The following is a 12963-nucleotide window of genomic DNA, read 5'->3' as shown; positions in this document are numbered from 1 at the left end:
ACCGTCACCTCCACTTTTACATTGGCCGATCATTCACCTCCATTTGATTGGTTACCCATTTTGAGGAACAGCTGCGAAGAGTGATCATATTAGCCATCCTTGTAACACTGCCGTGATTGGAAAATTCCAAACCTTACCTGGAATCAGTTGCTACCCATTTTATCACACGTTCCTCAAAAGACGAGTCTCCTTTAAGCTCTTTTCAATTGACTCGTAAAACATGAAAAGATTGTCGAGCCATTGGCCTCTCCAGCTCGTTAAAGGGACCGGAAATGTTATCCCTCCTCTAAATTTTAATTTTTTTGGACCTGAGGGATTATTACACAAAAAGATCAAGCGCTTTTTTTGTTCAGCTCGTTAAAAGTATCGAAAATTCATCCCTTCTGTATTGTTTTATACCTTTTTGGACTTAAGGGATTAGATGACGAAAAAGGAATTTTGGAGTTTCCTTTACGTTCCTTTTCAGACTCTCTAAAATTGAAAAGGACCGAGTTATCTTTGTCGTTAAACTCGTTAAAAATTTAATAGCGACAAACTTGTCTATAGACGAGAACGAGTTTCACTATCGCTAGGCTCGTTAAAGCATAGCGATGGGTTTGCCCGAAGGGAAAATTATAGAACAAGCATATGTTATCCTCCTCAAGCTTGATAAAAATAAAGAGGTACTGGTCAGAAATGACTGGGGAAAATTGGGAAGAAAACTTGAAGAAACTTTGTTGGTAGCAAGTCACTCTTGAACATGAAACTTTCACTCCGCATCCAAGTCGGGTTGGGTTGTTTCATTCACCAGTCACATCACCATGGTCCCATCACACCATCCACATTTGGGGTAATGCTACCAATCCATCACATCAGTGTCGCCGATATGTTCAAGAGAAGTCATTCAGAGAATTCACCTATGCCTCACCCACTACAATACATTTATACTCCATTCTTTCATGACCGCCACCCTGAACCTTATATCACCAGATCGTTTTCACCTCCATTAAAATCATTTGCTCCGTTCTGTGTCATTGATGTGGGATTCATTAAGGCCCTCCTGTGACGGATCACTTCTTGTCGACATCAGCTCATTATCCAAGAAGTTGATCTAGGAACACCTCATTCTGTACTTTGAAGCTTGCATGCCTCAATGGCAAGTTTCTCACTTCCGGCAACAGGTTTACATCAATGACCTTCGACCGAAAGATTTTGCATGGTGTTCGACGCCAAGTCCTTTATTCACACCACATGAATTGTACTGCAGTACCTTGAGGGTCATTATCATTATCGGTGATTCCTCTTGCGCTTGTTAACAACTTATATCATTGGCTGGTAATCAAGCGATGTCTTTCCATGTTCGACTCCAGAACATCTCTCACATGGATCGACTTGTACTTCGAGTGAAGATCGAACGAGATTGAAGACCTCGGATCTAGTTTCATCCATCTGGGCTGCAATATATATTCAGGGAAATAAAGACATCAAATGTACGTCATTGCTGCACAGATAATCATCCAATCAAAGGGATGATGGCTCTATCAGAATCATCAGTCTACACTCAGACGATTGTCTATCTTATGTACATGAAAATGAATTTATAAAGCTGAGCATGGGAATGCCCGACTCAGCTAGATCATGAAAAATCTTATGAAGATAATGTATTGTATTGTATCTTATTACATGTCTCCTCCCAGCTTGAAAGAACTTCGGATCCTCATAATGAAGCATTTCACTCGACATCAAAAGATTAACGACCTCATGCTTTAGGGGGCAACTGTTATAGACATTTTTGGGCACTACAACCCCAAGCATGAAATTTCCATAAACCAAGGGCTCCTAAGTCCTTAAAAGTGTTGTTCTAACCCCTAAAGGAACAAGGTCAACTGATTACAACTTCTCCCATAGGTCAAAACAGGATCGTTTCAGCTGCTCCATAGGCCAAGTATGTTGCATCTCACCTAAGTACACTGTGTGGGGTGCGTTTCATTTCAAAAATCCCTTCTATAGGGTGCGATGGGCGAGAAATGAAAAATGGCAGTGTCATTCCGCGAGGTGGAGAGGCAATGGAAGCTTCCAAAAACTTCTCCTGTGACACTTGCCTCTCTGAATTCGACCAAGGATGAGTAAGAGATCATCAATCTCCAAGTGGAAGCAAGAACTATCAGAGGGAAGACACTAATCAAATCATAAGTTGACTCATCTCCCTTACAGATATCTATATATGGATCCCTCATCCCAAAGATCCAGAGGCTGGAATTTTGCATATTGTAAGGAATTGTTGTTGGTTTCTTGAGACAAACATCAGATTGTTGGGTGATCTAAGCTTTGTATGAGGTGAAGAGGGGTTTCCTTGCTGAGAGGTTGATGCTGGGTCAGAACAACTGGTTGTAACTCCTCTTGGCTTTTTCTTGTTTATCAATAAAAGCTATTCAAGTTTTCCTCCATACTCTTGTGTCATTTATGTTTGCTGCATGTGTATGGTCAATTTACATCTGATCCTAGATTGTTTATGATTATAGATCCATGTCTTTGTATAGTGTTATGCTACTATGATCTTACAGGTACTCTGTGAAGCTGGGCGTACAAGGGAACAAGTAGCGAAAGAATATCAAGGAAGAGAGGAATCAAACCAGGAGATTAGCGCAAGACAGAGGTTGGTCTTCTTTGTTCCTCTCTATCTATACTTTATAAAGGAAAAACGAAAGTAGCTTTATTTTTTTTGTTTCTAAGGTAACTATCACACCTTAGTGGGATAAGCAGTTCTGAGTAGACACTTTTCCCTGTAACACCGCAATAGGTTTTCCACCAGTCCTTGACATGGGGGGCGGCTTTGAGAAGAGTGAAAGTAATCTTTTCCCGTCCCAAAAAATCATGAACAGAAAAATACCCTTCTAACAGATTTAACCATTTATCTATCTGCATCTATTTGACCCTCAAACGTGGGAATGTCAAAGTTAAATTGTACCTTAAAGGGTGTGGCGCTTCCAGAGTAGCTGTTGGAAGTAGATGTGTTGCCCCTAGGTAGCCACTAAAAGATCTGGGAAAAGTTGTCCATAATTGCATTCCTTTGTTGCTCGAGGGCCTCTTCGAGCAATATTTTGATAGGATCTCATGCCCCCTTGTCTTTCTTTTCATTTTCCATGGGAGGCCGTCGGGATTTACGAGGTTGGTCTTGCAAAGGTTCGACCAGTTCAATCCTTAACTTCTTATATCCAGACCTCGTTGGGGACATGCAAAGAAAAACAAAGAAAGAGCAGACCACTCTGATACCACTAATCCAGATTTAAACAGGAAAACAACCAATTACAGATATAACCATAAGTACAGAGAAGCAATGGAAATAAAACTTCATTTCATTAATGTAAAATACTGAAATATGCCTAGTAACAGAAATGGAAATAAACTAGCTTGGGCGATGGTAGCATATCCCTAAGAAGAGATATGGCAGGTACATGCATATAAACTGCCTTAGAATGAAGCTCAAGGGCCTTTTTATTATTGGAAAATAAGAGCAAACCCTAAACAACCAAAACCCTAACCCGAGGAGATGTAACACCAAGAGTTTATGGGCCTCGTTGGGGTTAGTTGGATCGTCAACTTCCCGGGGTCGTGACTTGGTCATATTATCTCCCTTTGACGCACATGATACCCCATTGGAAAGATCTCTTCGAGGACTACAATGGAAAATATGATTTTATTACAAAATCATTAGCGGTAGATTGCCAAAAAAATGTCATTTAGGGCCTCAAAATAGCTCCGGAAGTTTAGGACCCAAAAAACCGCTAAAAATAGTAAACTGTGCTACAATTAAAGAAACTGAAAAACTGAAAGAAATAATGGTGGGGGTCCAAGTGGAATTGGAAGGTGGCCACCAATATCCACCCTGATCATGCTATGTACATGTGGTTTTGTGTACATGTTGTACATGTGTTGTTGTATACATGTTGTGCATGTGGTATTGTGTACATATCATACATGTTGTGTTGTGTACATGTGGAACTTTGTTATGTGTATTGTGTTATACACTGGGTGTAGGTGTATGTGTTGTGTTGTACACTGAGTGTAGGTGTATGTATTGAGTGGTGTTGTAGGTTGTGTGTGGGTGTATATGTTTTGATGTACGCTGTGTGTACATGATTGAAGAGAAGAGAAGTACTAGGTGCTTTCCAGGTATGGCAACTAATTCAGTGTGTATACGAAAGGAACAAAGGACTAAAGTAGAAGCAAAGCACCGATTGAAAGATAAGTATCAATATTTTATTTCACTTTTAATTATGCATGTGATCTATGACTCTAATTTATGATGGTTACATGTGATCTATGATTTTGATTTATGACAGTTGAGTTTTGAGCTAACCAGATGTGACATGAGTTAGACTCAGTCTTGTCAGTCCTTTGTCAGAATCAAATTCACCAAGGTTCATTTCTCATCATTTGCAGCCATCAAATGCCATTTTGGTCAAAAAGACTCATTTTAATTCTTAAGTCCAGGGTTTTGTCTCCAGAAGTGTGAAATAACGCTTGCAAGCCAGAAGGAGGTTCAATAAGTTTCTTATTTCAAGAGTTTCATCATCATTAATGCTCAAAGATATTTCTTCTTCAAAACTCTGTTTTGAAGAAGAAATTGTCAAATTTGTTTTATGATACGCTCCATTCACAAAATGAAATCTTGGCAAATCATCCTAATTGTCGAATATACAACATGCTCAGCAGTTTGGTGGAGTTTGATGGTTATTATCTTGAAACTGAACCATGTGTGGCTTGTAGCTGTCCAGAAGTGCCTTATACAAGAATGAAGTTGGACAATCTGAAATCTGAGACCAAGTTCACTGACAACTGAAACATTGTGAAATGCACAGGTAGCCACACTATCTAGAGTGTCACGATGGCTGTTCATGTTACTCATCGGTCAAAATCAGTTAAAGTGCTCAATTTATATTACAATAATAGGCCTATTTGCACTACAACACCATGGCACACATTGGGTGGGATTCATGTTAGCACCAACGGTTTTGACTTGGCTACTATGCATCAGAGCGATTAGCCTCTATAATATTATTTGCTAGAATCCACATGTACATCGGGCACTCTCTCTATATTACATGTACAACTTTTTGAAAAAAAAGGCACAACAAGGAAGTTGGATGTCCTAGGGAGGCATTCTATTGTGCATCACTGGTTCAGAGGCAATGTTTGCAGACCTCGAGCACTTCTCACAATTATCAAGCAAGAAATTGTCAAAACGCTCAAAAGAAAAGCCGAGTTGAAGTCTGGAGGGATGGAAATGCGTTTTAGATGGGCAGACTAGGTGTTTTCAAGCAGCGCGGTGCATATACTCAGGGGCGCGGCACACACCCAAGGCGCAGCGCACACAGAGCCAACCCTCAGTTCATTTGTTCAACGGGCGCGACGCACACCCAGGGCGCGGCGCAATGGGTTTTGCACGCGGCGCACACCCACAAAGGCCCGAAACTTGTTCCAAATTGCATCAAGTCACCTTTAAAACCCCTCAAATCAACAGATATGAGAGCATCTGTGAGAAGTACAACCTTTCACTGTTCTTCAGGTGGGCGGGAATTCATGGAAGCGTGGAAAATGATATTTGGTTTACTTTTCTGTATTGGTTTCAATTCAAATACCCTCTTTGTCAGGGGAGCGCAGGAGCCTGGCCATTTCTACGCCACACTTGTGCAACCTTATTTTTCTAAATATGGTTGCCAGGAATACAAGACTACAATTGTAGATGGCTTTCGGTTGGGAGTTCATAGGATCTATTCTCGGGCATTCCCATCTAAATCCAATCGAAAGAGTCCCATTTTCTTTAACCACAGCGTTTTAACTGGTGGAATCTCATGGGTGGTGAATTCCCCTGATCAAGCCGATGTGTCCCCTGCGTTTGTTCTGGCAGATGCAGGTTATGATGTTTGGATTGGGAATGCTCGCACCACGAGTTACAGCTATGGTCATGAATACTTAACAGAATTATATAAGGCATACTGGGATTGGAGCTCGGATGAATTGGTAGCCTTTGACCTTCCCAGCATGATGTACCTGTGCACAACATTACAAACCGAAAAGTTCATCTCATCGGACACTCTCAGGGAGCTCAATGCGCCCTGGCTGCTTTAAGTGAAGGGCTTTTAGTGGATATTGTGGAAAAAGTGGCATTATTGGCTCCAGTTGCTTATGACTCTCATATGTTTTCGCCGATAGCAGTTGCTGGAAACGCTTTAAATCTACTTAAAGACTTCGGAATCTATGTGGAATAAACTGTTGCCTTAACATTTCTAGAAGTGGGATGTATGAGACTTCAGAGGATGCCTCAGCTAAGAACTTAATTCATTTAGCTCAATTGTAAAGAGCAAACGAGTTTCGGAAATATGATTATGGAGCTACAGAGAACAATCAGAGGTATAATTCCATGTATCCTCCGGTATATGATCTGTCCAGAGTGCCCACCCAAAACTTGTTCCTCGCTTGTGGAGGTGCAGACGCTCTTGCAGACCTACGAGACGTGGAAAAACCGAAGTGTGAGTTGAGAGCGGGATACAAATATGTTTTCAAACCCAAATTTTCCCATTTGGACTTCATCTTTTCCATCAATGGCAAGGAGCTCTATGATAGCGTCATCATTTTTTTTTTAGAGCTAGATCTTCTAGATTGATGCATAATAATTTTTCCAACTAAAAAGTAACGTTTTGATTACTTTAATAAGGATGTTTACATGGGAAAGAGGGTACCAGATTTTAACGTGTTGATTACCTTGATGAGCATGGTACGGTGCCTCTTTATCTAATCACAAGGCACCCAACTATCAAAACAAAGTAACGACAAAGTGAAGATGAAACAGTCAAAGACCGAATCGCCTACATTTAAAACAAGGACATCTGTCATAACAGAGGAATAGAAACAGATGGTCTATTCTGTCTTCAGCCACGATTTCATGGAACTTGCGCTGTAGTTTTTTCATTTTAATTGGTCATCAGAGAAATCAAAATGTAATGTTGCTTCAGTTACTGATTGTTGGCTATTCATTTCTGTCAATAATGATTAAACAATCCCCACTTTGGGTCGATCCATTTCCTAATGGTAGAGATTATTTATTGTATGAAAGATCATTTGTAAAAAGGGAGTTCTGAAAAACAGTGGGAGAGGTGTGAAGGAAAACTTCACTGTACAGTTTTTGACAGGGATTTAATGAAAAGATACAGCTTTGACTCCTGAGATTCTTGTGGTGTGAATTTAGCATTTCTCTTTTCTTTTGTTTCATATGTAGCTTGTTATGTTTCACATTTCATTTCATAATCATTTCTAAATGAATACATTTAAGTGAGAAGGGAAGAATCCAATTTACTGCTCTCCCTTGGGAAGGTATTCATGTTCTGTGTTTTCTTCTGTTTGATAAGGATTCATCTATTGCCCTTGTCAACCTCTCAACAGTCTTTTCATTCCATATAATTTCAAAATTGAATGCTAAATTTATTGCCTGTCTTGCCTCCTGAGATAATCTGTGTCTCGGATTTAATCTCTCTGCTCGTGTTGTTCTTGATCCCACGCTGCCCAAAAAACCCAGTCATTTATCAAAATACCCTCTCTTATCTATTTACTAGCCTAAAATTAGTTCCCATTTTAAGTCATCTCGCACCTTATTGCTCATTTTATTGAGATTGACTTGAGAGAGCCCTCTCCTGTCCTCGTAGGGCTAGCTACGAGGTTGAGCTTGGTTTGATGTTGCCTTGAGTTTTTCCTTCTTCAACTTGAGGTAGATTCGAGCGCTAAAATAGTGGCAACTCAACTGGGGAAGAAAATGGTTTTCTTGAAGATTGTTTTTCCCCAGTACATCTATCAAGCTCAGATCTTATGGTTGATGGTGAACAACGATTAGACATAAGAAGACGGCTGAAATCATTCACTTGGCGACTCCATTCACCGAAGAATCCAACGATCAGTGCTTCATGGTGACTCCACTAGAGAGAGGTCAGTAGCTTTAAGATTTTCAAGATGGATTGGGTTGCAAGAAGATACTTTCCCATGAGCCGAGATCACATTCCAGGCTTTCCAAATAAGATTCCGAAAGTAGATTGGTCAAGGAATTTGCCTACGTTTAAAAATGATGGTAAGAAGGACGCTGCTTTACATCTAGTTCGATTTCACATGCATATTCGCAAGTTGAAGGTTGATTTTCCTGAAGATTTCTTAATGAAGATATTCATGGCCACTCTAGAAGGTGAAGCCCAATCTTGGTATGAAAGTTTGCCGCCTACTTGTATTTACTGTTTAAAGGATTTTCATGCCATGTTCATTGAAAGGTATAAAGATTCCTATCCATCATTAAATCTAGTTCATGACTGTTGCAAACATGCTTCTACTTTTATTGAAAGCCTTGAAAAATACTATGAGGATGATAATTTTATGGATGATGAGATCATGGAAGCCCTGGATGAAAATCCTTTTCAGCAGCGTAAAGACAATCATGAAAATTTGCATCATGATCAAGATTGTAGTACGGTGGAAGAGGAAAGAATTTTGCATCTTGACAGTCAACAGGAATTACATGAAATAGATCAGCAGGTTGAAGATGTCTATATGGCTGAAAGTGATGAAAGAGAAGGTGTCGTTTCAGATCTGTCAATAGAAGAAGACGGCATGCAAGTAAGTCCAGTTCTAATTTCAGAATGTGATAATGTCAGGACAATTATTTCCGTTCCAGATTCAGATTGTGATGACCAAGAATACCTAGTATGGAATCTTATGAAAGAGAACTTTGCTGTTGAAATCATTTGGGATGCAGAAGACATAGTTATGGATCCAAATTTTCTCAGTTCATTAGAATACAGCCTTCATGAGGATCTAATCCAGTCAATACATGAACAACAAAATGAGACCTTCGTTCAAGTAAGTGAAAAGGTTCCTTTGGATGAATCTTTAGTAGATGGTAGAAATGTCATTTGTGCGCTTCAAGAATCATATGAAGTTTCTCTTCTTATGATTAATGAATGTAACAAGGAACATGAAAACCTGGCTGTCATATCATATGAAGATGACCTATAGTACATTCACACCACAGAAGATCAAAACATTCCAAATTTCCATTCAGATTCTTCTTCATATGTTTCATGTGTTGAAATGTTTTTCCAAGAAGAGATCTGCTCATCTATTTGTTCAGAATTTTTTGGGGACCAGGAGCAGATTTTTACTGAAGTACATTTTGAAGAAAGATCAGAAGCAGGTGAAAAGAACACCTTGTTCTTTCAGCAGGAGGTAAATCTTCATGTTTTTCAGGATCCAATGGCCAATCTGTTGCGGTCAGCTGTGAAAGTGTTTATTGCAATGTTCAGTGATGAAGGAGATCATGGTCAACTATGTTTTTGGATACCCATTGATCAGTTTGTATTGTTGACCAGCAGATCTGATCAGGGGAATCAATCAATAAGGCATATTCTTGATTGATTACATTGGCATTTAGATATAGTCTGATGGTATATTATCTTGCAAGAAATGCAGGTGGTCATGTACTACCACCCAGCTTTAAGTTTTAAGTTCGGTTCTTAGTATTTTGAGTTAGTTTGTTAAGAGTCAAGTTTTTTCAGTCATGTTAGTTTGCATTGAGTCAGTTTGAGTCAAGTTTCAGTCAATAAATTGAGTCATGTTGGTTTGTCAAAATAATGGACTCCATAGCCCAATGGACGAAGGCACCGTCTAGCTCTCCGAGAGATCTGATGTTCTTGGCACCTCCACGAAGCAGGAGCTGCCATCCCAATTGGAGCCAATGTTAGACTAAGTCTTGTCAGTGCTCTGTCAAAATCAAATTCACCAAGGTTCATTTCTCGTCATTTGCTGCCATCGAATGCCATTTTGGTCAAAAAGTCATTTTAATTCTTGAGTCCAGGGTTTTGTCTCCAGAAGTGTGAAATAACGCTTGCAGGCCAGAGGGAGGTTCAATAAGTTTCTTATTTCAAGAGTTTCATCATCATTAGTGCTCAAAGATATTTCTTCTTCAAAACTCTGTTTTGAAGAAGGAATTGTCAAATTTGTTTTATGATACGCTCCATTCACAAAATGAACTCTTGGCAAATCATCCTAATTATCGAATATACAACACGCTCAGCAGTTTGGTGGAGTTGGATGGTTATTATCTTGAAAGTGAACCATGTGTGGCTTGTAGCTGTCCAGAAGTGCCTTATACAAGAATGAAGTTGGACAATCTGAAATCTGAGACCAAGTTCACTGACAACTGAAACATTGTCAAATCCACAGGTAGCCACACTATCGAGAGTGTCACGATGGCTGTTCATGTTGCTCGTCGGTCAAAATCAGTTAAAGTGCTCAATTTATATTACAATAATAGGCCTGTTTGCACTACAACACCATGGCACACATTGGGTGGGATTCATGTTAGCACCAACGGTTTTGACTTGGCTACTATGCATCAGAGCGATTGGCCTCTATAATATTATTTGCTGGAATCCACATGTACATCGGGCACTCTCCCTATATTACATGTACAAATTTTTGAAAAAAAGGCACAACGAGGAAGTTGGATGTCCTAGGGAGGAATTCTATTGTGCATCATTGGTTCAGAGGCAATGTTTGGACCTCGGACACTTCTCACAATTATCAAGCAAGAAATTGTCAAAACACTCAAAATAAAAGCCGAGTTGAAGTCTGGAGGGATGGAAATGCGTTTTAGAAGGGCAGACTGGGTGTTTTCAAGCAGCACGGCACATATACTCAGGGGCGCGGCGCACACAGAGCCAATCCTCAGTTCATTTGTTCAACGGGCGCGACACACACCCAGGGTGCGGCGCAATGGGTTTTGCGTGTGGTGCACACCCACAAAGGCCCGAAACTTGTTCCAAATTGCATCAAGTCACCTTTAAAACCCCTCAAATCGACAGATATGAGAGCATCTGTGAGAAGTGCAGCCTTTCACTGTTCTTCTGGTGGGTGGGCATTGATGGAAGCATGGAAAATGATATTTGGTTTACTTTTCTGTATTGGTTTCAATTCAAATACCCTCTTTGTCAGGGGAGCATAGGAGCCTGGCCGTTTCTACGCCACACTCGTGCAACCTTATTATTCTAAATATGGTTGCCAAGAATACAAGACTACAATTGTAGATGGCTTTTGGTTGGGAGTTCAGAGGATCTATTCTCGGGCATTCCCATCTAAATCCAATCGAAAGAGTCCCATTTTCTTTAACCACGGCGTTTTAACTGGTGGAATCTCATGGGTGGTGAATTCCAGTGACCAAGCCGATGTGTCCCCTGTGTTTGTTCTGGCAGATGCAGGTTATGATGTTTGGATTGGGAATGCTCGCACCACGAGTTACAGCTATGGTCATGAATACTTAACAGAATTAGATAAGGCATACTGTGATTGGAGCTCGGATGAATTGGTATCCTTTGACCTTCCCGGCATGATGTACCTGTGCACAACATTACAAACCGAAAATTTCATCTCATCGGACACTCTCAGGGAGCTCAATGCGCCCTGGCTGCTTTAAGTGAAGGGCTTTTAGTGGATATTGTGGAAAAAGTGGCATTATTGGCTCCAGTTGCTTATGAATCTCATATGTTTTCGCCGATAACAGTTGCTGGAAACGCTCTAAATCTACTTGAAGACTTCAGAATCTATGTGGAATAAACTGTTGCCTTAACATTTCTAGAAGTGGGATGTATGAGACTTCAGAGGATACCTCAGCTAAGAACTTAATTCATTTAGCTCAATTGTATAGAGCAAACAAGTTTCGAAAATATGATTATGGAGCTATAGAGAACAAACAGAGGTATAATTCCATGTATCCTCCGGCATATGATCTGTCCAGAGTGCCCACCCAAAACTTGTTGCTCGCTTGTGGAGCTGCAGACGTTGTTGCAGACCTACGAGACGTGGAAAAATCGAAGTGTGAGTTGAGAGCAGGATACAAATATGTTTTCAAACCCAAATTTGCCCATTCGGACTTCATCTTTTCCATCAATGGCAAGGAGAAGCTCTATGATAGCGTCATCGTTTTTTTTTAGAGCTAGATCTTCTAGATTGATGCATAATAATTTTTCCAACTAAAAAGTAACGTTTTGATTACTTTAATAAGGATGTTTACATGGGAAAGAGGGTACCAGATTTTAACGTGTTGATTACCTTGATGAGCATGGTACGGTGCCTCTTTATCTAATCACAAGGCACCCAACTATCAAAACAAAGTAATGGCAAAGTGAAGATGAATCAAAGACCGAATCGCCTACATTTAAAACAAGGACATCTGTCATAACAGAGGAATAGAAACAGATTGTCTATTCTGTCTTCAGCCACGATTTCATGGAACCCACGCTGTAGTTTTTTCATTTTAATTGGTCATCGGAGAAATCAAAATGTAACGTTGCTTCAGTTACTGATTGTTGGTTGTTCATTTTTGTCAATAATGATTAAACAATCCCCACTTTGGGTCGATCCATTTCCTAATGGCAGAGATTATTTATTGTACGAAAGATCATTTGTAAAAAGGGAGTTCTGAAAAACAGTGGGAGAGGTGTGAAGGAAAACTTCATTGTACAGTTTTTGACAGGGATTTAATGAAAAGATACAACTCTGACTCCTGAGATTCGTGTGGTGTGAATTTAGCATTTGTCTTTTCTTTTGTTTCATATGTAGGTTGTTATGTTTCACATTTCATTTCATAATCATTTCTAAATGAATACTTTTAAGTGAGAAGGGTAGAATCCAGTTTACTGCTCTCCATTGGGAAGGTATTCATGTTCTGTGTTTTCTTCTGTTTGATAAGGATTCATCTATTGCCCTTGTCAACCTCTCAGCAGTCTTTTCATTCCATATAATTTCAAAATTGAATGCTAAATTTATTGCCTGTCTTGCCTCTTGAGATAATCTGTGTCTCGGATTTAATCTCTCTGCTCATGTTGTTTTTGATCCCACGCTGCCCAGAAAGCCCAGTCATTTATCAAAATACCCTCTCTTATCTATTTA

At 39.9% G+C, this 12963-nt stretch overlaps 2 pseudogenes; both read left to right on the top strand.

Moving 5' to 3' along the window:
- LOC149228709 (triacylglycerol lipase 2-like) overlaps window positions 1–6646 on the top strand; it is a 55617-nt pseudogene extending 48971 nt beyond the window's left edge.
- Window positions 6647–8568: 1922 nt separating this feature from the next.
- On the top strand, window positions 8569–12005 carry LOC149228708 (triacylglycerol lipase 2-like; annotated as a pseudogene).
- Window positions 12006–12963: the final 958 nt, after the last annotated feature.

The sequence above is a fragment of the Pinus tabuliformis genome, chromosome J, assembly GCF_031772625.1.
Source record: "Pinus tabuliformis cultivar Carrire ecotype Pingquan chromosome J, CPIR1, whole genome shotgun sequence".
NCBI lineage: Eukaryota > Viridiplantae > Streptophyta > Pinopsida > Pinales > Pinaceae > Pinus > Pinus tabuliformis.
Note: the sequence above shows the minus strand (reverse complement) of the source record. Positions and strands in the feature narration are given on the sequence as shown.